The sequence below is a fragment of the Triturus cristatus genome, chromosome 3_2 (assembly GCF_964204655.1).
Source record: "Triturus cristatus chromosome 3_2, aTriCri1.1, whole genome shotgun sequence".
Taxonomy (NCBI): Eukaryota; Metazoa; Chordata; class Amphibia; order Caudata; family Salamandridae; genus Triturus; species Triturus cristatus.
The window spans coordinates 1080119719-1080140297 of NC_140584.1; the positions used below are offsets into that span (position 1 = coordinate 1080119719).

The 20579-nt window shown below is 43.0% G+C and overlaps 1 protein-coding gene and 1 long non-coding RNA gene across 2 annotated transcripts in view; both read right to left on the minus strand.

The window, feature by feature from the left end:
* Positions 1-20579, minus strand: part of CALN1 (calneuron 1) — a 1196285-nt gene that overhangs the window by 511040 nt on the left and 664666 nt on the right. The window lies entirely within an intron of this gene.
* Positions 818-5426, minus strand: LOC146859156 (uncharacterized). The gene is made up of 2 exons (XR_014980067.1): positions 5230-5426; positions 818-3248 (listed from the first exon to the last, which is right to left on the minus strand). It is a non-coding gene; the product is annotated as an uncharacterized LOC146859156 (long non-coding RNA).

The window sequence follows — 20579 nt, forward strand, 5'->3', positions numbered from 1 at the left end:
TATTATCAAGAAACTGCGTTAAAATTGTTGCCGCTTTAGCGGCAGAAAACTGCCGCTAAAGCGTCGATAATGGGCTTGATAATTTGCCGTGGAGAATTCCCATAGAAGCCCATGTTCTGGTGTCAATATGGGCTTCTATGGGAATTCTCTAGGGCATATTATCAAGCCCATTATCGCCGCTTTAGCGGCGGTTTTCTGCCGCTAAAGCGGCAATAATTTTAACGCCGTGCTTGATAATATGCCCCTTAATTTCTTGACACTATTTATTTCTATTGATTTAAGTTTTAAATGTGTCTATAGTCTCATGTTTGGGAAAGTCAGTGTTTCAGATCTGACTGTCTGTTCCACTCAGAGCACCAGTCTTGGGCATGTGAATTGTGAATACCCACAAATTTGCAGGTTCGTGTTTAGTCACCTACTTATGTAAGATTATTCACATTGGGACTTCCCCAAGCTGTTATGTCCCAGAAGAATGTCTCACACTGAATATCATATCAGAGAGGAATATTGTAAGGTGTGAAAATGTAATTTACACGTGAAAATTCATGATTTGTTAATATCAAAAGTGGGTTCATATTCATATATGAGGTATTGAAGCACCAAAAGCGGAACTTTTGTGTGCAAATACTTTGTCATCAGGCTCATTTCACTTATAAACAGCTTGAGGAGCATCCTGAAATTCTGACCTGGGTCCACACTTCCAGGATTTATGTTCGCAGTGCAGAATGGAACATCTGTATCCGGTGTTTAACTTGCCACCTGCTAAAGAGAATGAGAGCTGTACAGTGGGTTTCGTATTAGCCAAGTCACACCATGATTTTCATTGTTTATTTTATTTATTTAAAGTGTTTTATATAGCACGAACATGATACTTTCCGGTATGAGAGCGCTGTACATCAGGAAAACACAAGACAACATACAAGAGTAATACATAAATTGAGGAATATAAAAGTAACTAAGGGGCATATTTACAACGAGGCGATAAAAAATTATCGCCGCTTTAGCTGCCGTTTTCGGACGAAAAGCGGCGATAATTTTATCGCTATATTAGCAAGGTCACGCTAACGCATGAAACCTTGCTTTAGCGTGGGGATTTCCAATGCCCAGCTTTGCATCTCTAATGAGATGCAAAGTGGGCGTTCCTGACCTGACATGATAGGAGAAATGTCGCTAAGCGACATTTCTCCTATCATCAAGCCCCACGCTATGAAGCATAGCATCAGGGAAAGTAGCGATAACACCTGTTATCGCTACTTTCCTAACACCTGCTAAGGACTGACTTAGCCATGATATCCTATGGAAGGAGGATATCATGGCTAAGTTTGTGAGTCCCTATCAACAAGCTAACGTGAGATTATCGCTGGGTTTCCAGCGATAATCTCACGTTAGCCAGTTAGCGCTAGGATTTTTATCGCTGATGAGATAAGCGTTGCTAATAGCACGCTATCTCAGCGATAAAAATCGGTGCTAGCCGGCGATAATTATAATTATCCGAGCGCTAAGTGCGCTCAGCGATAATTATCGCCGGTTGTTGTTGATATGCCCCTAAAAAAGCTACAAAACATATTCAAAGAGTCATTAAAGTCTGGGAAGGATGTGCATTTCATCAGTAACAAAGTGAAAACGCAACACAAGAAAAATCCCACACCAAGTTAGAAAAATAGAGTAAAATGTATTAAATTATTTTATGAGAGAAAATATTCAAGACGAAATTTGCCTGAAAAACCCAATGTTTGCTCCTCTGCATGTTTAACATTGTGTGTAACTAACAATTAAAACCATCATTATACAATGCTTTGGCAAAATGTATTCAACATCGAAATACATTTTGAAATACATTTTCAAACCACAAGTTTTTAGAAATTACTTGTGTGTATAATTTCACATCATGTCAAGCAATTTCAACAAAATCAAAATAAAAGTCTTCAATATGCATTACAAAATTATGGAAAGATTCTGTTAATGAAAATGCTTGTGTCTCCATCTGTACAGTCCACAATATAATTTTTTCGCTGCTCAATGCATTTCGGGACCCACAGTCTCTTCTTCAGGGGCCAAAAAAATGTGGAAGAAATTTCCTCAAAGATGATCTGACCTAACAAATCCTCTCGATATTTTCGCTGTGAGCACTTCTCTTACTAGGCTACACCACTCTGATGCTATCTGCGAGATTGTGCTGGACTGTACTGGCCCAAACCGGCCAAATCACTCCACTGTAACAGGTGTGCGCAACACATTACATAATTGTCTTAAATTATTTTATACCAAGATCACAAAAAATAGAACCAAAGATATGCAATTTTAAAGATTTCTCGTAAGAAAATTGTCTAAAAGCACAAAGTGCCATTCAAGGCCGTATGAGACTGAGTGAAAGTCACAAGTTCAGGCCAACTGCGATTGGGGTCGGCCAGATACAGGGACCAGATGAAGGATGTGTAAAGTTCTTAACAATGAAGAAAACGTAGGTAAACTTCAGCATAGAGGTTTATTCATTAACACCTCAGCCCATCAGTAGCCAGTCAGCCAGTGATGCACCGAGAATCCCGACACCATCAAACAGTGTTCTATGTTCTATGGAACCTTCAACATGAAACAGGGAGGAAGAGGATACCACAGGCTGTTGAAAGAGTTACCTTCAAAGTCCATTATGAAAGGGCTGAGAGAAGCAGGGAGAACATTGCGGATTGTCGTCGAAGCAGTGTGAGGATCCTGTCTGTCGTCACGGATGGTCGTTGCTGGAGCTTCACGTTGGCCTGAAGTGCAAATTTTGCATTGTTCGGGTGTTGCTGGCAGTCGCTGTAGCACGAAGAGTCAGAGTCACCAGAACTTCGAGTTGGCGGCCTGCAAGATCTTTGCGTGAAAGGACTGGTTCACGTTCGCGAAGAGTACAAAACTTCAAGAGATTTAAACTGCGACCACATCAAGGGTACAGGACATGCAGGTCACCACTTGGGGCTCAGGAACTCACATCAGCAGAGGCCAGTAGGGCTCAGGCAGGTTCAGGCAGCAGGTCAGCTGGGCAGTTGCAGGGAGCCTCTGGAGCTTGTTATATCCCTGTAGCTCAAAACAGGAGGTAAGCACTGACCTTTGGAGTCACTTGAGCCTGGGATGAAGGGTGTAGGCCAGGTATTCCTTCTCAGCTAGCAGGGCAGCAGTCAGCAGAGTGGCAGTCCTTCTGGTAGCAAAGCAGCAGAGAAGGCCTTCTTCTGAGGTTTCCACAGGTCCCGGAGTGTAGTGAAGAGTTGGGTCTGAGGGTCCAATTAATAAATTAGCACTTATTAAATGTAATAAGGCAACCCAATGTTGTCCTATGAGAGAGATATGCCTTGCAGTAGTGTAAAAAAACAATGTAAGAATTTTTCACTACAAGGACATGTAAAACTTAAAAGTACATGTTTTACTTTTTAAATACACTGGACCCTGCCCATGGGCTGTTTGGGACCTACCCTATGTAATGTTTAGGGCCTTAGGCCCTCAGGCAGCTCTAATACCCACACAGACACAAAGTGATACTGTCTGGAACTGGCCCAGGGCACGTGTGCCAGGCGTTTTTCTTTTTTGGCAGGGTCACCTGACCGGTGACACCAGCGATGGATGTATGTGAGGTGAGTGGCTGGTTACATAGAGCATATGCTGGAACACTAGACCATGTACAGCCGATCACTAGACTACACCATGACCATGTTCGGCAGCTCACTACACTACACGCTATGGGTGGATTAAAAAGGAGGATTTGGCCTGGCAAAAGAATTAGGCAGCAATAGCAATACTGAAACATGTTTAAAAGACTACTTAAGTGGGTCGGATAATGTGTGCTGCAGGCCCACTAGTGGGTCTCCTAATGGGGAGTGATTCGGTTGTGGACTAAGGAGGCTGGAATCAATATTAAGTTTCTGAAAAACTATACCTCTTTGACCATAGCTTATGTTTGTTTTGAACGAGAAGGAGCTACAATATTCTCCCTCCTTTGGTTCAACTAATGAACAGTACTTACTGGGGTTTGATCTTCAGTAAAACTAGTGTTTTTTTCCGTGGCATGCTTTATGTGTAAACCCACCTGGTTTAGTCAAATTAATACTCATGAGCCAGGTACTTAACTTGAGATTATATCTTTTTCTATTTTTAGATTTCAAATCTTTATTTTCTCATTAAGGTAGAACAGTGACATACATTTTTACATGTTACTCAGAAATTTACAAACACAGAAAAATCAAAGAAAGAGAGTTAATGAAACAAAGGTAGACATTACATTTTACACATAGATAATTTATGTACAATTTATGCGCAGGTGTCCAACTGGAATTTAATGTTGGGATCTATTCTCGTTGTGTCCTCATACGTTTTTAGTAATAGAGTGAGGTCCTGTGAAGGTCAGAGCAAAGATTGATTTTTTATTGTCTAAGCAACCTTAATTGTGCTTTAGTTTATTATGCCCTTTGTGCCCCAATCACTTGTCCGTGGTGGCTCTTGGCCTCAGTTTGTGATATGCCAAAGTGTTTCGACTTTCTTGGTTGGACCTGGGTTGAATGGAAGGTCTTCCTCAGGGCAGTGTATCTTCTTTGAAGGACAGTGTGAATATATTAAGGGACAAAGTTGGATAAAGCATTTGTCACTCGTGTTTGCTTCTAAATGGGAACAGTTATTGTACCATTGTGTTTTTTCAGACATCTACTTATAACATACCGTGGTTTTGTCATTTAGGAACCTGCTTGTTTCCTAGAAAATATGCAGGGGCCCCTCACAGAAAGATTCTTCCATGAGGGGTGGTAGGCATGACGCCTTGTATTCTTAGATTCCTGTGGCCTGTGGGTTACATGGGGAGGAAGGTATTGACTGATTAGTATTATGCATATGGTGACTTACACACCCTTAAATTAACATGTGTATTGGTACTCATGTTTGGAGACATGCCAGGTTTGGATGGTTGTGCTGCTAGATACTCATTCATGCTCATTTTCATTTTTTTGAAAAATTGCCACCCTTATGGTGTGGTAGTGGGGATTGCGTACCAGTGAATTTAGACATCTAGGGGCTATACGAGCTGGTTATGGGGTGTGTTATATTCTTCCTCGGTTCTAAGCGAGGTGCCAAAAACCATGTGCATGCTCGATTGTGCATGTGCCTCTTTTTAGTTATATAAGTCGGTTTTGTGCGGCTCTCAAAGGTGTTGTTGACCCGTGCTCCCGGTGGGAAACCTATGAACAACCCTCCTATCAGTCCCTTTCTTACTTTGGAGAGGTGGGTTTCATATGACGGTCCTGATCCTCGTGCTCTCTTCGTGTGTGATGCTTCTCCTGCCTTTGCCGGGGGGGTTGCTTGCTTCAAATTGCTCCCGTTGGCGATTTCACGGTTCCTCTCTTTCCCCGAAGTCCACGGCGATGCCTGGGTTGCTTATTTCCGGTTGTGGGACTTGCAGCCTTTTTCACTTCCTGGTTTCCGCGAGTTGCGTTGAACGTGGGTGGGGGGGCGTAGCTTCCGGGTTAGCGTTAAGTGCCTGGCTGGTGCCTGACTTCCTTTGTTGGTTCCATTGGTTGCCTAGGTAATTCGGGCGGCATCGTCTATGCCCCCTATTCTGCGTGTTTGATGAATGGTTACAACCAATCTGGGTTTTTTGGGAAGGTTTGTTGTTAATTCGGAGTAGTTTGGGTGAGTTTCACAATTTTTCAAAATTAATCTTTTCTGCAACTGAGTTTTATTGAGAACTGGTCTTTTTTTGGACAGGTTGGAGAAAGGTTGATAATGTAGCCTGTTGCTTTTGTAGGTCATGGCCTGCGGAAACCTCTTTATATGTGGTTGTGAATGGATGGAACTACGGCCCTATGCTTGGAGGAGCTGATGTGAACATGTGTTGTATTTGATGTGGCAGCTACGCGTCGTGGTGGCTGAATTAGTGGCATGTCCTGGTGCCGGTTCCACTGTTTGCTCAAATACAGTGCATTATTTCGCTCATTTCATTGAGGCCATTCTCAGTTGCCCCCAGTCGTAAGATGGGTTTAGCTTTAAACCTCGAGTATGGAGTCTGAGCATCTTCCTCTTATGTGTTTGAGGACAGTCCATTTTATATCTAGAGGTCCATGATCTTGTTCCTCACAGTGTTGGACGATAGGTGCATTCTCGACATTGCACTTTATTCTGGATCTATGCTGTATAATCCTCTTTTTCACAGCTTGAGTTGTTTTTCCAACCTATGCAAGTTGGCATGGGCACACCACACAATAAATTACATTTGCTGTGTTGCAGTTTGTGTATTCTTCCTTCATGCATAAGGATTTTTCCTTAGTATTCAAATTTTTCACCTTCGTTGGTACTCACACACGATGTGCAGTTTCCACACCGTCTGTGTCCTTTGATGGGGGGTAGACCCAACATTGTCTGTATTGATGCTTTAGGTCTCGTCAATTTTGTTTTGCCATGTACCAGTTTGTCTTTGAAATGTTTGTTCCTTTTTAGTGAAAAGACTGGTATTTCTTTGAATTCCTCAAGGCCTTTCATGGTATCCCAATTTTTCTTAATTATTTTTTTGACCTCGTTGGTAATACCTGAGAGCGTGGCTATGCAGACCAATGGTGTGGCTTTCTCGTGTTCCTTTGGTGTCATTAAAGTTTCCCTGGGGGTGTACAAAGCCCGCTTGAGAGATCTCTTGTATAGTTTCCTCATATAATTTCTTTCTAGTAGTTTGGTTAGGAGTGTTTTTGCATTGTTGAAATAGTCCTGTTTCTTAGTACAATTTCTCCTAATTCTTATAAATTGGCTGTACAGTAGGTTTTCTTTCAGATTCCTCTGGTGGGAGCTTGAAAAATGCAGGAGTGTATTTCTGTCAGTTTTTTGGGTGTATAGAGTGGTGTATATTATCCCTTCTTCATGTTTCACAATGAGGTCAAAAAGTTGATTTCTTCCTTACTGTAACTAATCGAGAATTGTGTCTGGGTTTCTCTGGATCAACCACTCGTGACATTTTTGTAATGTTTCTGATTTTACCCTCCATAGCATGAAAACGTCCGGCGCCATATTTTGATATGACCTTCAAATGGATTGTTATTAAAAATCCATCTGGCTTCATACAAGGGTGTCTGTGTGCAGGGGAGGATTGTTTATGTGTAGGAAGGTGTCCCTTCCTACACATAAACAATCCTAAAATGCAATTCTGTCACTTTCATGTGTGCTGCTCCATAAAGCACACATTAAAGTTACAAAATGACATTTTTTTAAAAGGTTTGTTTATGTACTGGAAGGGACACCTATCTTGTGTGACATGTGGGCATTAGGGCATACATCTCCTAGAGGGGTGTACACCAGCGCCCTGTCATTTTAGTCCCATGTAACCTGTTCCTACTGTAGCAGACATATATATTCTTTCACCCAATCATTCTATAACCTTCAAGCCAACTCTCTTCATCTACTGATCTGTTGTTCTTTCAGTCAAATGTTTCTTCCTCCTACTACCACATACAGAATGGGACAGAGGGTCAGTGCACTTCAGCCATTGGCCAACTTCACTGTGAGAGATGGTGCTCTGCTCTTCCACAAGGAGTACATCCATTCACTAAGATGTTCCTTCAGTGTCAGGAATTACTAGTGCAATGCATGCTTTTTGAGACAATACTATTTATTTTAGCAAAAGGTTTTGTTTTTTGGAGGGGCGTTATAACGGCGAGGGTTCAGCAGCTCTCTCCAAAAATAACATTTAGCAAAAACCATGACAAAACAAAACAATCACTGATTAGCCAAAAGGCTGGCTGCCAACGCCAGACCTATAAACATTTTAGATAAATTAGCTTGGCTATGCCTGAGAGATAGCTAAATCATTTAACATCTGCATTGATTTGGAGGCTAGGAGTTTCATTCTCTGCAAGGCAGAATCAGCGTTCCATCCTACAGCGTTGGGAACATGAGTGAAAATAAATTGGATAATTGTATTATCTGTTATTTACATTGCTCAAAAAACAACAGCAATCCAGTGTAAAGGGCTTGTAAAGAAGACGAAGGAGGCGTGACAGTCTTCTTGTAGATTTAATCAGATTTCTAACAGATAGGACCACCGATACAAGAGTGGCACAACATCCAGCAGTCACAGCTTCAACTGCCCAAGCTCCCACCCTTCCAGAACCTCCCCACACAGTTCCATACCATGGCGCCTGGAATGTACACATACATTCCAGACACAAGAGGGGAAAGCAAAGTAGGACCAGAAGGAAAAGGAGAAAGGAGATATAGTAACCCACAACACATCCCCTACCCTTACAATAAAGAATGATTAATTTGCATGAGTCAGAGAAGCAAGAACAGAACACATAAAGTCAAAATGAAAGAAACAAGATGGTAAGAACAAAGTATACATTTCAAGACATATGATAATCTTTATGCCAATTCGGCCTACATCTCAGTCTTCTAGAAGTGCCAAAACCAGGAACATCAGAAGTGGCATTACCGTGGACCGTTTTGGTAACAGACTCACATGTCAGGTCAGGTTCACGAGCACCAACTCCAGGTTGCCACTTGACCAAACTGGACATGCTCCATACTTCACCAGAGTCCAAAACAACCACATTCCTCCTGACCTCCTTAATGACAAAGGGCCCCATGAACCATGGCCGCCCCTTTTTCAACAGACCAGGATTCCTGATCAATACTTCATCCCCCACACACCAGTGTCTGGGGAATGTGGAGTTCTTTTGATCAAATCTGCGCTTATACTCTCCCTGATAGACACTCCTTCTCAAGTCTACCTGCTCATTCATCATGAAATCATTCACATCCAACTTCAACCAGGCAGGACTCAGCTTGTCATGAGCCTTCCTTCCTCTTAAAATTGAAAAAGGAGAAACAGAAGTCAGCCAATTTGGGGTGGTGTGATGAGCCCACCACGTCTCCCTGAGCATCTTCTTAAGCGAGGATCTAGTTTGCAAAGCTCTTTGGGCACAACTTTTAACTAACTTGTTCATGCTTTCTGCAAGACCATTGGCGTGGGTTCGTATCCCATCCTCGCCGCCAGTGTAAAGAAGACGAAGGAGGCGTGACAGTCTTCTTGTAGATTTAATCAGATTTCTAACAGATAGGACCACCGATACAAGAGTGGCACAACATCCAGCAGTCACAGCTTCAACTGCCCAAGCTCCCACCCTTCCAGAACCTCCCCACACAGTTCCATTCCATGGCGCCTGGAATGTACACATACATTCCAGACACAAGAGGGGAAAGCAAAGTAGGACCAGAAGGAAAAGGAGAAAGGAGATATAGTAACCCACAACACACTATATAAAAAAACTATTATTATCCTCTAGCTGTATGTTAGCTTGCTCTTTCGATAGCCTCACCCACTCTGTAGACCTTTCCACTACTTCCCTGTGACGTTTTTGTCTGCCTAACCAAACTTTCTTTCTTTCTAACATTCCACAAACAAATTTGTCTTATTTACATCCTGATTTGTATCCTGAGTATCATTAGTTTATGCACATTTTTCTAGTCTATTGAATCATCTTAAATTTTGTGATTTGCATTTGCCTCATGTCCCCTGCATTCCATCCTCTGTCCAACCCACTTCTTTACTTTACACTCCAATCTTCAATTTTTGCATTAATTTAAACGTTTACCTTTGTAAAGCACTCAGATGTCATATAGGGCTAGTTCACGCTTTAAAAACACTACATTTAAAAATAAAATGAATTACTATTAATCCAGTCATTTTTCATGTGAGTAACCGCCCTGTCAAACATCCTTCTTTACTGTTGTAATTTTGCACTATCGTCTTCCCTCTTTACATTAAATGTATGTTTACTTTTGTAAAGAACTTTGATCCCCTGAGAGACTAGTTCACAATTTAAAATCAATAAATAAATGAATATATAATAAGAATGAATTAATATTAATACTGTGATTTTACATTTGAGCAGCAAAATAATGCTTTCTGATCTCCATTTACATATATGGGGGAATATAATAATAAATGTCACAGTAGAAACCATCTCTCAATGGAAGTGGGGCTCGCACAGACGTTACAGAATCTGAACACAAAAGATCACACATGACAGCCCTCAATAAGGCGACAGAGGAGATCAGGATGTCACTTGATCTGGGGGGCAGAGTCGCGCTGGTCCTGCTTGATCTGTCAGCAGCCTTTGATACTGTGAGTCATGGGCTGCTGATGGACCTTTTGGGCAAGATTGGGGTGACTGGCTCAGCATGAAGTTGTTGAACTCTATCCTTACAACTCACTTCCTTTTCTCTTCCTTGCGGGGTCCCTCAGGGATTCCTGCTTAGTCCGCTCCTTTTTAACATATATGCTACGCCTTTGGTGGATTTGATCTGTTCCTTTGGCTTTTCATTTACATCATATGCTGATGACATGCAAATTATCGCGTCATTCGCCTCAGATGATAAAACGGTCGCTGGCAACTTCTGCGACTGTATGAAAGCAGTCAGCCATTAGATGTCTGTAAACCGCCACAAGCTCAATGCCAATAAGACTAAGGTGTAGTTGTTTGGGGCTCAGCCATCTTTCAGGTCCCCTTGTTGGGGGCAGTCTAAACTCGGTTTACCTCGTTCCTCTGTGAAATCAGCAAAGAACCTGGGAGTTGTTCATAATAATAAATTATCTTATGCCAATCAGTTAAAAGCAGTCACCTCTACTGCCTGTGCTATTTTAAAAATGGTTAACAAAATCCTGCCATTTATTCCAATTCAGCTTCAGAAGACAGTGATCATTTCATTGGTCTTGTTGTGGATCAATTACTGTAATGAACTATACATGCATGCACACCAACATATTTTGAACAAATTACAGATCCTGCAGAACGTGGCAGCCCACGAGCTCTGCAGATTCCCAAGTACTAGTCAGTCTCTGAAGAAATTAAGAAACTGCAATGGCTTCCAGTTAGGAAGAGGATCATGTTCGAAGCACTCAGCCTGATTCACAAGGCATTCTATTAGCAGGGACCTGCGTTCTTGAGAAACCGTTTTCCTGGTTTACACCAGGCAGGCTGCAACGCTCTGCCTCAGCCAACTTTGTGGTTTTCCCCAGATTCATGCGTTTTAACTGGGGAGGCAGAGGTTTTTAGTTGGGGCCTTCGAGGCGTGGAATGAATTCTCTGCCTCTGTATCTCAGAGAAATATCCAATATTCTGGGTTTCAGAATATCTATGAAGACGTGGCTGTTCTCTTCTGGCTAACTCTGGCCCAGGTTCCACATTGATTTGTAGCTCAGCTAGCACCAAGACACCTTTTTTGGCATGTGAGCGCTTTACAAGCATATTTAACATAACATTCTATGCATCCAGGCGGTAAAGGCTTGCTTCGAGGGAAGCAACGTTCAGTTGGCCTGTAGCCTTGTCTGGTTTATGAGTGCAGCAAAAGCAAAGCCAACCCTGGTAGTACTTTAACAAACTGACCATCAATTTAGGCCCACCGTCCTCTGAGTTACTTACAAAAATCCTGTTAAAAAAGACTGACTCTGGCAATTTTGTCTATCACTACCGTTCCTTTGTGTCTTTAAGCAGCTACTCTTGGGTTGCGGGTCAGGATCGCCAACATAAAATCTTCAAATCCATCGTGTCATCCAAGGCTCAGGAATGTAGGCCTAGGAACTAGCCTATTAGTAACATGGGAATTACCTGGCAAGGGGTGAGATGAACTGGGCGAGCCAACGTCACGACGAACTGCCGATTGCAACTGTCACCAATGAACTTTTGGATGTCCACTTACAGACTCCCATGCTATTTAGATCAAAACCCTCAACACTAACTTTAAAGGAATCAGCATTGCCCAAGGAACTCTCATGAGCATTTAACTAATTCTAGTATTATAAATTATGTTGTTCTGTTTATTATATATATGTGTTAATTGATTGCAAAGGTTTTAATTAAGCATGCAATAAAGAGATTACTTACTTACTTACTTACTATGCATCCAGGTGGTTACAAACTGGTACTGAACTGCTTTGCAGAAAACATCACTTGAATCCAGATGCATATTTGAACTGGCTCTCGCTATTTAAATTTTTCTTTTGATTGTAGATAGATGTGTTTTATTTTTATCAATAACATTCCAATAATTAAGTCAATTTTCTCCTCAGTCCAGACTCTAAAATCCAAGTGCCACTAGTGGAAGCAATAGATACAATTTCTAAACTGTGAGAAAATGGGTTATTGGTTGAGAGGGGTGAAACTCTACTCAAGCACCAACCACAATCCTTGCCAGGATGAACTACAAAAAGGCATTACATTGCCTGTGCTTAACCCCCTGGTAGCTTGGCACAAAGCAGCACGGCTTAACTTAGAGGCAAATTGTAAAGTATTTATGAAGGACTCAATCAGTTACAAAGTGAAAACACAACATGAGAAATATCCAACACCAAGTCAAAAGATAGAATACATTTTAATAAATAAAATGATACCAGAAAAATAAAGATCAAATCAGTAGGTTAGGCAATTTCAAAACCTTAGACAACAGTAGCAACAGAAAGTGCAAAGTGCCAAATGGGGTTATCCAGTCATGCTGGACCGGGAGTAAGTCACAAGTTCAAGCAACCGCGATAGAGCATGGGCTGGGTACAGGACTGAGTTTGGGCTGCTGAGCTCTGTACCTGGTTGTACTTGGACTCAGATGCAAGGTCCTGAATCATGTTGCATGGTTTCTGATGGGGATGCCAATCAGGAGACTCTGCCCTTCCCATTAGCTCAGGATGGTCCATCCTACCAGTACCCAGTTTACCTTCGCGGTGCTGTCTAGGAGGAATAAACAAAGGCCAACTTCAACCTACACCTACTCATGTGGCCCAGGATACAGGCTGCAGGTACCAAAGGTTTAGGACAAGACAAGGTCAACTTTCTAAAAAAATCATTTTCAGAATTGCAACCTAAAATCCAACTTTACCATTAAACAGGGTTTTAAATTGCACTTAATTTAAGAAGAAACTAAACTTGACATTCCTACCTGCTCCCAATCAAAGGTTATCACTTATTAAATGTCATAAGGTAACCCAATGCTATCCTAGTGGAGAGGTAGGCCTTGCAGTAGTGAAAAATTAAGTTAAGAGGTTTTGACTAACAGGACATGTGAAACTTAAATGTATACCTTCAATGTTATAAATACACTGCACCCCGTCTAATGGGCTGCTTAGGGTCTACCCTAGGGGTGAGTGACTTATATGTATTAAAAAGGAACGCTTAGCCCTGCCAAAAGGTTTATTTTGCAAGGATGGAATGGCAGTTTAAACCTGCACAGAGGCTGCAATGGCAGGCCTGCAACATGTTTAAAAAGATATTTAAGTGAATGGCACAATGAGTGCTGCAGGCCCACTAGTGCCATTCAATTTACATGCCCTGCCTACAAAAAGTACCAATTAATGGGAAACATATAAGTAAATTAAATGTGCTAATTGTGTATTAGCCAATTGAACCATGTTTTAGTGCAAGAGCACCAACACTTTAGCCCTGGTTAGCAGTGGTAATGTGCACAGAGTCCTAAAACCAACAAAAGCAAGTTCAGCAAATCAGGAGGGGTGAAGGTTGATGAATACAGGCCCCAGCTAGGCCCGCAGGACACAAGGGTTCGCTCTCCTGTAATGGAATCTACAAGGAAGTTGGCACGGAAACTGCAAAGTACAAAGACAAAGTTTATTAACCCTTAAGGGTGGTCCTACAATCCATACAACACCCTTCAGTATTGCATAGAGTAGCACACAGAACTTGCGAACACAGTCCCCTTTTATACACAACAGAGGGGCTCATAAGTGGGTGGATACAACATGAGACGAAGAACATTACCTTTTATGGACATTTTCGATACAGAATCAATATGTGGGCGGAGTTAACACATCTCTAAGCCCGCGAAAAACATGGTCAAGCGAGGATTAACTGATAACAGATGTGGTCAAGCCTGGGCATGCGCCAGACGGACAAAGGAGCTATTTATAGACTGTTACTAGGAAGATTACAAGAGCAACTAACACGAAGATAGGACTCTTCTCGTGCTGAACACGTGGAGACATGACAATACAAAATGGAGTCCAAACTTTAGTCAACATAACGGAAGAAACTCAGTCCTAAAGGGGAATTCATGTCTTTAGTGAATGCTTAATCACATCGTTGTTTCAATTTTCAACAGACGACCCTTTCAGCATTTACTGAAGACATCCGGTTTATTAGAATAATCATCGTATATGTCAATTTTCATCATTTCTTCTATTTCTTTAGCTAAATGTTTCTGGTAAGTGACATTGGCAATAGCTTTCTCATCAGGAATACAGAGTGACACACATAGGGAACAGAGTAAAGGACCACATTGGATACAAATGCAACAGGAAAACAGAATTGCTACGATAATACAGAGACCAGTTAAAACCTTCCACCCCCATGTGGTGATCAATGCCCAAAACCATCCGGAAAAGGTCCAAGTGCCATTTTCTGTATGGATTTCAGCTGCAATTTTATGTAACTTGTTGATAGCATTATAGACTGATGGCGTGTGGTCAGGAATAAACACACAACAACTACTTCCGATAATTTTACATGCTCCACCTCGGTCAGCTAACATAACATCTAACACCATACTATTCTGCAATGCAACAATTCTAGTAATTTGTAATTCTTCTGTAAGATTCCCAAGAGCAGCAGCGGTTTGATTTGTCACAGCCTCTACAACTCTTGTTAACCTTCAAACTTTCCTACTATTTAGGGCAGCTCCAACAAAGAAGAACAATCCTAAATTAAAATCAATATACTGCTGCAGGCTAGTATCGGTTTGGTCAACATCATCAATAGATAGAGTACGTTTATACCTATTTACAGTCACATTATTCAACAACTTCAGATCTTTATGATAAGATGCAGGTGCCAAGAATACAGGAGGTAATAGGAATGCTACGTAACATACTCCAGACCAACCGGCTGGCAAACGATAATAACCTTTATTTCCACATACGAAGTATGTATTATGGGATGCTAAGAAGGTACTGTTATTCAACCCGTCGATGTTCAAGATAGTGATACAGTCACTAACACCAACAGGAATATAACCCACACTCTGGACACACAGGTCCGCTTGAGCTTGTACCACTTGAATCACAAATCGGTTTTTCCCCACAGTGTCCCTAGTGTTCGTGAAAATATAGGGAATCGTTTCATTGTCTGGTCGATACTCTTCCCATTCCCAAATTGTCCCATTCGCTTGTGGATAACCATCTTTATCTTGATGACATTCCCTATTAAGTCTGAAGAGTAACCGTCCCACTGTAGGTTTCCGAGTGGCAAAAAGCAAAGTGTACCATGCTCTACAAGAGCCATTATGAGAAAAAGGAAGAGGTATGAACGGAGTTCCTCCTTTCTTCTGGTACGCTGGCATCATGCCACATATCCAACAGTTCGTAGCATTAGTAGCAACATGGGTATGATGCAACATCTGGATGAAGGTGTTATTCAAATAAGACTGGCGATGCTTCAACTCTTGATACGGAAGGGTATAAAAGTAGTGCTCCTCAGGCACTGGAGTAGTCAAAACAAGCAACTCTCGAGCAGGAGTCACATCCTCAACAAACCATGTGGTTATCCCAACAATAGCTACTGTAAGAATAAAACCTGTTGCACAAAGGATTTTCTTTTTCTCCATTTTAGAATGAAAAAATCAATATCTTCCTGAAACTAAAAGGTTGTCAGAACTCTTCCCCTTAGGCAGCAGTTGATTTCTTCACCAGCGGGCCAAGACGGGTGTCGCTACACTAATGCAGGGCTGATCCCCCCCCCTTGCCACATTGGCTCTCCGTTTCACTAACCTAAGGGCCGTTCTGACAACTTGTCCTAATGCTGAAGAATTCACTTCCTTGGTCTGAGATGATATCGTCTTCCTCCAGGAATCACGTGGTCCGGAAAGAGCTCCTCAGTGTCGTTCGGTTCCACAGCACGGCCTTTCTCTGCAGTCAGAATTTCTCGATGGTCGGTCAATACAGCAGGCTCCACCAATCCAGGCGGCACTTTGCGACAGTGCAGGGAATGGATCCAGTTCTTTCGGTTGGAAACCCGCACAGCCGTCCTTGTTGCAAGTAAGACTTGCTCAGGACCAACCCATCTCGGCTCCAAGCTGTTCGTCCTTTAAAAAATCTTCAGCATAACATAGTCTCCAGGTCGGAGACTATGACCTTCGCCTGTGGACCGATCAGGGAGCGCCTCTCGGACCTGTTGATGAATAGAAACCAAGTTATCCGTTAACTGTGCCAGATAATCATTCATCATTACACAAGGTACATCATACACAGCCTTAGGCCTTGGTGGACCCCAAATATTCATTGGGCGTCCGAAAACGATCTCATAAGGCGTGAGACCGGTTCGAGAATGTGGTATCGATCTAATTACCAATAATGCCAGCGATAAAGCATCTGGCCAAGTCAAAGAAGTCGAAGCTTGGATCTTAGCGATCTTGAGCTTCAGCGTACCATTATACTTCTCAACCAGTCCTGCAGACTGAGGGTGAAACACTGCATGAAACTTCTGGGTAATGCCTAGACCCTTCAGGACATACTTTATAACATCCGCTATAAAGTGAGGTCCGTTATCACTCCACAGCAGTCTACAAACGCCATATCGAGGGAAGAACTCCTTCAATAGCATCTTGGCTGTAGTCATTGCAGTATTATCTTTCGTAGGGTATGCCTCAACCCATTTACTGAAGGCACAAACCACTACTAGAACATACTTCAAATTGTTACAGCGTTCAAGCTTGATGTAATCCATCTGCAAAACCTCAAAGGGTGCAGGAGGTGTCACAAATCCTCCTGCTGGAGTTCGAGTACCCTTTCCTGGGTTATACCTCAGACAAATCATACAGGTCTGCACTACCCTCTTTGCCGTGCTAGCAATCTCTGGATGCTCCCAGACTTGAGTAAGCAATTTTACAATTGCGGAAGCTCCAACATGTGCTAGCCCATGTGCCATCTGAACCATAGGTTGTACAAAAGCTGTGGGTAACTTCCATCTATCCATCTGCTTATTTCTCCAACAACCCTCATCATCCAATTCTCCATCATTGGACCATTGCTCCCGTTCTTTGTCAGAAGCGGTCCTCTGTATTTCCAGCACTTCTCTCTTTGCATCGTGCCATCTTTCTACCTGCGACTTCACTACGTACATGGCAGTAGCACTAGGCTGCATTGCAGTCTCCCGTGCCGCCCGGTCTGCCAAAGCATTCCCTTCTCCAACTTTATCAACCACTTTCTTATGGGCACTACATTTAATTATAGCAATCTTCTTCGGATATGTCAGTGCGGTCAAAAGGTTGTGAACTAACTCTCCATGCATTATCTGTACTCCATGCGACGTTAGAAACCCTCTCTCCTTCCAGAGTAGGCCGAAATCATGCGCTACTCCGAATGCATAGCGACTATCTGTATAAACATTCACACACAATCCTGTACTGAGCTCACATGCTCGTGTTAATGATATAAGTTCCGCTGCTTGAGCTGATTTCTTTGGTATGCGTGCTGTCTCCACTATTGTTTGCAGTGTGGTAATTGCATACGCTGCTGAAGTCGTACCATCTGGTAGCTTCAGGCATGATCCGTCCACCCACAATTCTCCATCAACATCTGGAAAGGGCGTATCTTGGAGATCAATACGACCCTTTGTCTGTTCCTCAGTCACAAGAATACAATCATGTGCTTTTCGTGCTTCAGACTGAGTTTCCGGAAACGGCAACAATGTAGCCGGATTTAACGTTACACACCTCTTTAACGTAATATGAGGAGCCAAAAGCGTCAACTCATATCCCGTTAAACGGGCACTGGTCAAATGCTGCGTTTTTGTCTGATTAAGCAGGGCATCAACAGCATGGGGGACTAATACCAACAGTTTGTGAGATAACACAATTCCCTCGCTTTGGCGTATTGACACAGCTGTCGCCGCAACAGGATCAAGTACAGCCGAAAAATATGCACAAGGGCGCTGCTTGCCGCCGTGCATCTGCACTAAAACTGATAATGCACATCCATCTTTCTCATGCACATACAGCGAAAAGGGTTTTGTATAATCAGGGGTCCCGAACACTGGTGCTGAACAAAGGGCCTGTCGCAATTGCTGGAAGGCAATGTCACACTCATTTGACCAGGGAAGCGGAATAGGTGTGTCTTTTGTCAAAAGGGCTAATAATGGCTTGGCTATGTGTGAAAACCCTAATATCCATTGCCTACAAAAAGAAACAAGACCCAAAAATGCACGCACGTCCTTCTGTGTGGAAGGCACTGGCGTGTCCAAAATTGCTTGAATACGATCTGGTGTGAGTGCACGCCCCTCCTTAGACAAAAGGTGACCCAAATAAGTCACCTTTGGTCTACTGAATTGCAATTTCTTCCTCGATACTTTGTGATTGTGAAATGCCAAAAAGGAAAGCAAGGATAACGTACTCTTCTCACACAGCTCAGGAGTGTCAGCCGCCAACAAGATGTCATCGACATATTGTATAAGGGCGACACCCTCAGGCAGAACAAAAGAATCCAATTGCCTCTTCAATGCTTGACTGTAAATGCTAGGGCTTTCTGTGTAGCCCTGAGGAACTCTACAAAATCGATAAGACCTATTATTCAGAGTGAAACCAAAAAGGTATCGGCTATCAGGATGAATAGGGATCGAAAAGAAGGCATTTTTCAAATCAATAACCGAAAACGTGGTCGCCGTTGGCGGGACCAAAGTGAGCAACGTCGTGATATCAGAAACCACTGGATACTGAGGTATCACGATCTTGTTCACCTCCCTCAAATCAATGATAAACCGATAAACTTTGGCATCCGTATCTTTCTTCAAGATGGGTAAAATCGGACTGTTAAAGACGTTGTAGGGAACTTCCTCCACTACTCCCACCTTAATCAAATCCTGCACAATCTGTATAAGGGCCTCCTCCCCCTCCTGGGAAATACGATACTGAGGGAGGCATGGTAACACCGCCCCCTCCTGGACACTAATATAGACAGGCGGATTCACCATCTGTCCCACATCGGTATCCGAAATGGCCCACAAAGTACGAGGAAGAGAAGCTAACACAGTATCCTCTGCAACCACACACATCCGTTCTGTCAGAGGGTGATTATCGTTTAATATCACACGTACTCCAGCGGGGGAGCAGCGGATCGTAGCTCTGAAGTGCTTGAGCATATCAAGACCCATAATGTTGTCAGGCGTGTTCGGAGCAAGCAAAAACGGACAGGGTGCAGAAAAGGCATCAACCTGGAATGCAAGGGGTCGGGAAAGAGGGCTTCGAGAGAGTGTACCATCAAACCCTACCGATGTAACCATTAAGCCAGATGGGGGAGCCCTCGGAACCAATTGTTTAGACAGAGCGCTACGAGTCGCTCCTGTATCTACTAGGAACCGATCAGTAGAACCCAAAACCTTCGCTGAGACATAAGGACCTTCGCTGAGACATAAGGACCCTTCTGATCAACCGGCACTTCAACTGATTCTAACCCCCATCCAACGCATTCCTATGCATGCTGCGAATCATGGTACCCAGAGCGGTCCGTCCCTGACACTTGATACTGGTGCTGTCGATCAAAGACATTAGGTCTATCTCGCTGCTGCACGGTAGGTTCAAAACGAGCACGATCATTAGAATTCCCTCTGAGATTCGGGAAAACCCCTCTACCTCTCGGTGGACCTTGATTATGCCCCTGGCGAGATGCATACAACGCCGGACAATCCCTGGCCCAATGACCCGACTGTTTACAATACGCACATTGATTCCTATTTAAATCTGATCGACCCGAAGGGGGACCATAGAATCCTCCCCTACCTCTATTGACACCCCGACGAGGCGGACCATACACTTGCGCTAACATCACCTTCGTTTTTAAATCTTTAGATTTCTTCTCCTCCTGCCCCTTCGCTTCTTGTTCCTGACGCTCATAATACTGAGCTATAGTCAGGAGGGATGTCGGAGACGCGGTGGACCAAGAACTTTCACTCGCTTTTAAACGAGCTGCTATTTCCGGTAATAAATTTGCCACATATTTATCAGCAAAAAGGTGTCGACCCGTATCATCCGTAAGTGACTGACCACTAAAATCATGAAATGTCTCCTCAAAGCGCGTAAAGAAATCTGCAACTGATTCATCAACTTTCTGTTTACACGAGGCTAACATGTTCCAGTCAATCTTTTTAGGGGGAATAATTGTTTTCAACTTGGTCAAAATAGCAGCGGGGAGATCTAAGATAATCGGAGGCGGTTTCTGCGCGGGCTTCCTCTCCCTATCCTCATCCTCAATCTCAGACCACCTAGCCTTAAAAGCGGCTTGATCATCCACCTTCCGTACAGATCGCCACATATCCGGTGGTAAGATAAGCCCAAAGAACAGATCTATATCTGCTAAGGTCATAGTACAAGAATTCAAGGCCCCTTCGACTTCTTCGTAAAAGGCCGCTGGATTCTTGCGGGGGTCAGGCAATGCATTCTTTAATGCCATAACATCAGCCCTATGCCAGGGAGTATAAACCCAATTGTACACAAAATATCCCTTAGCATCGGCAGAAGTAATATCCGCACTAGTTCCCGCTCCTTTAGGAGGAACATACAAAGGTGCCGTCTCTCGCATGGGTTTAGCATGCACT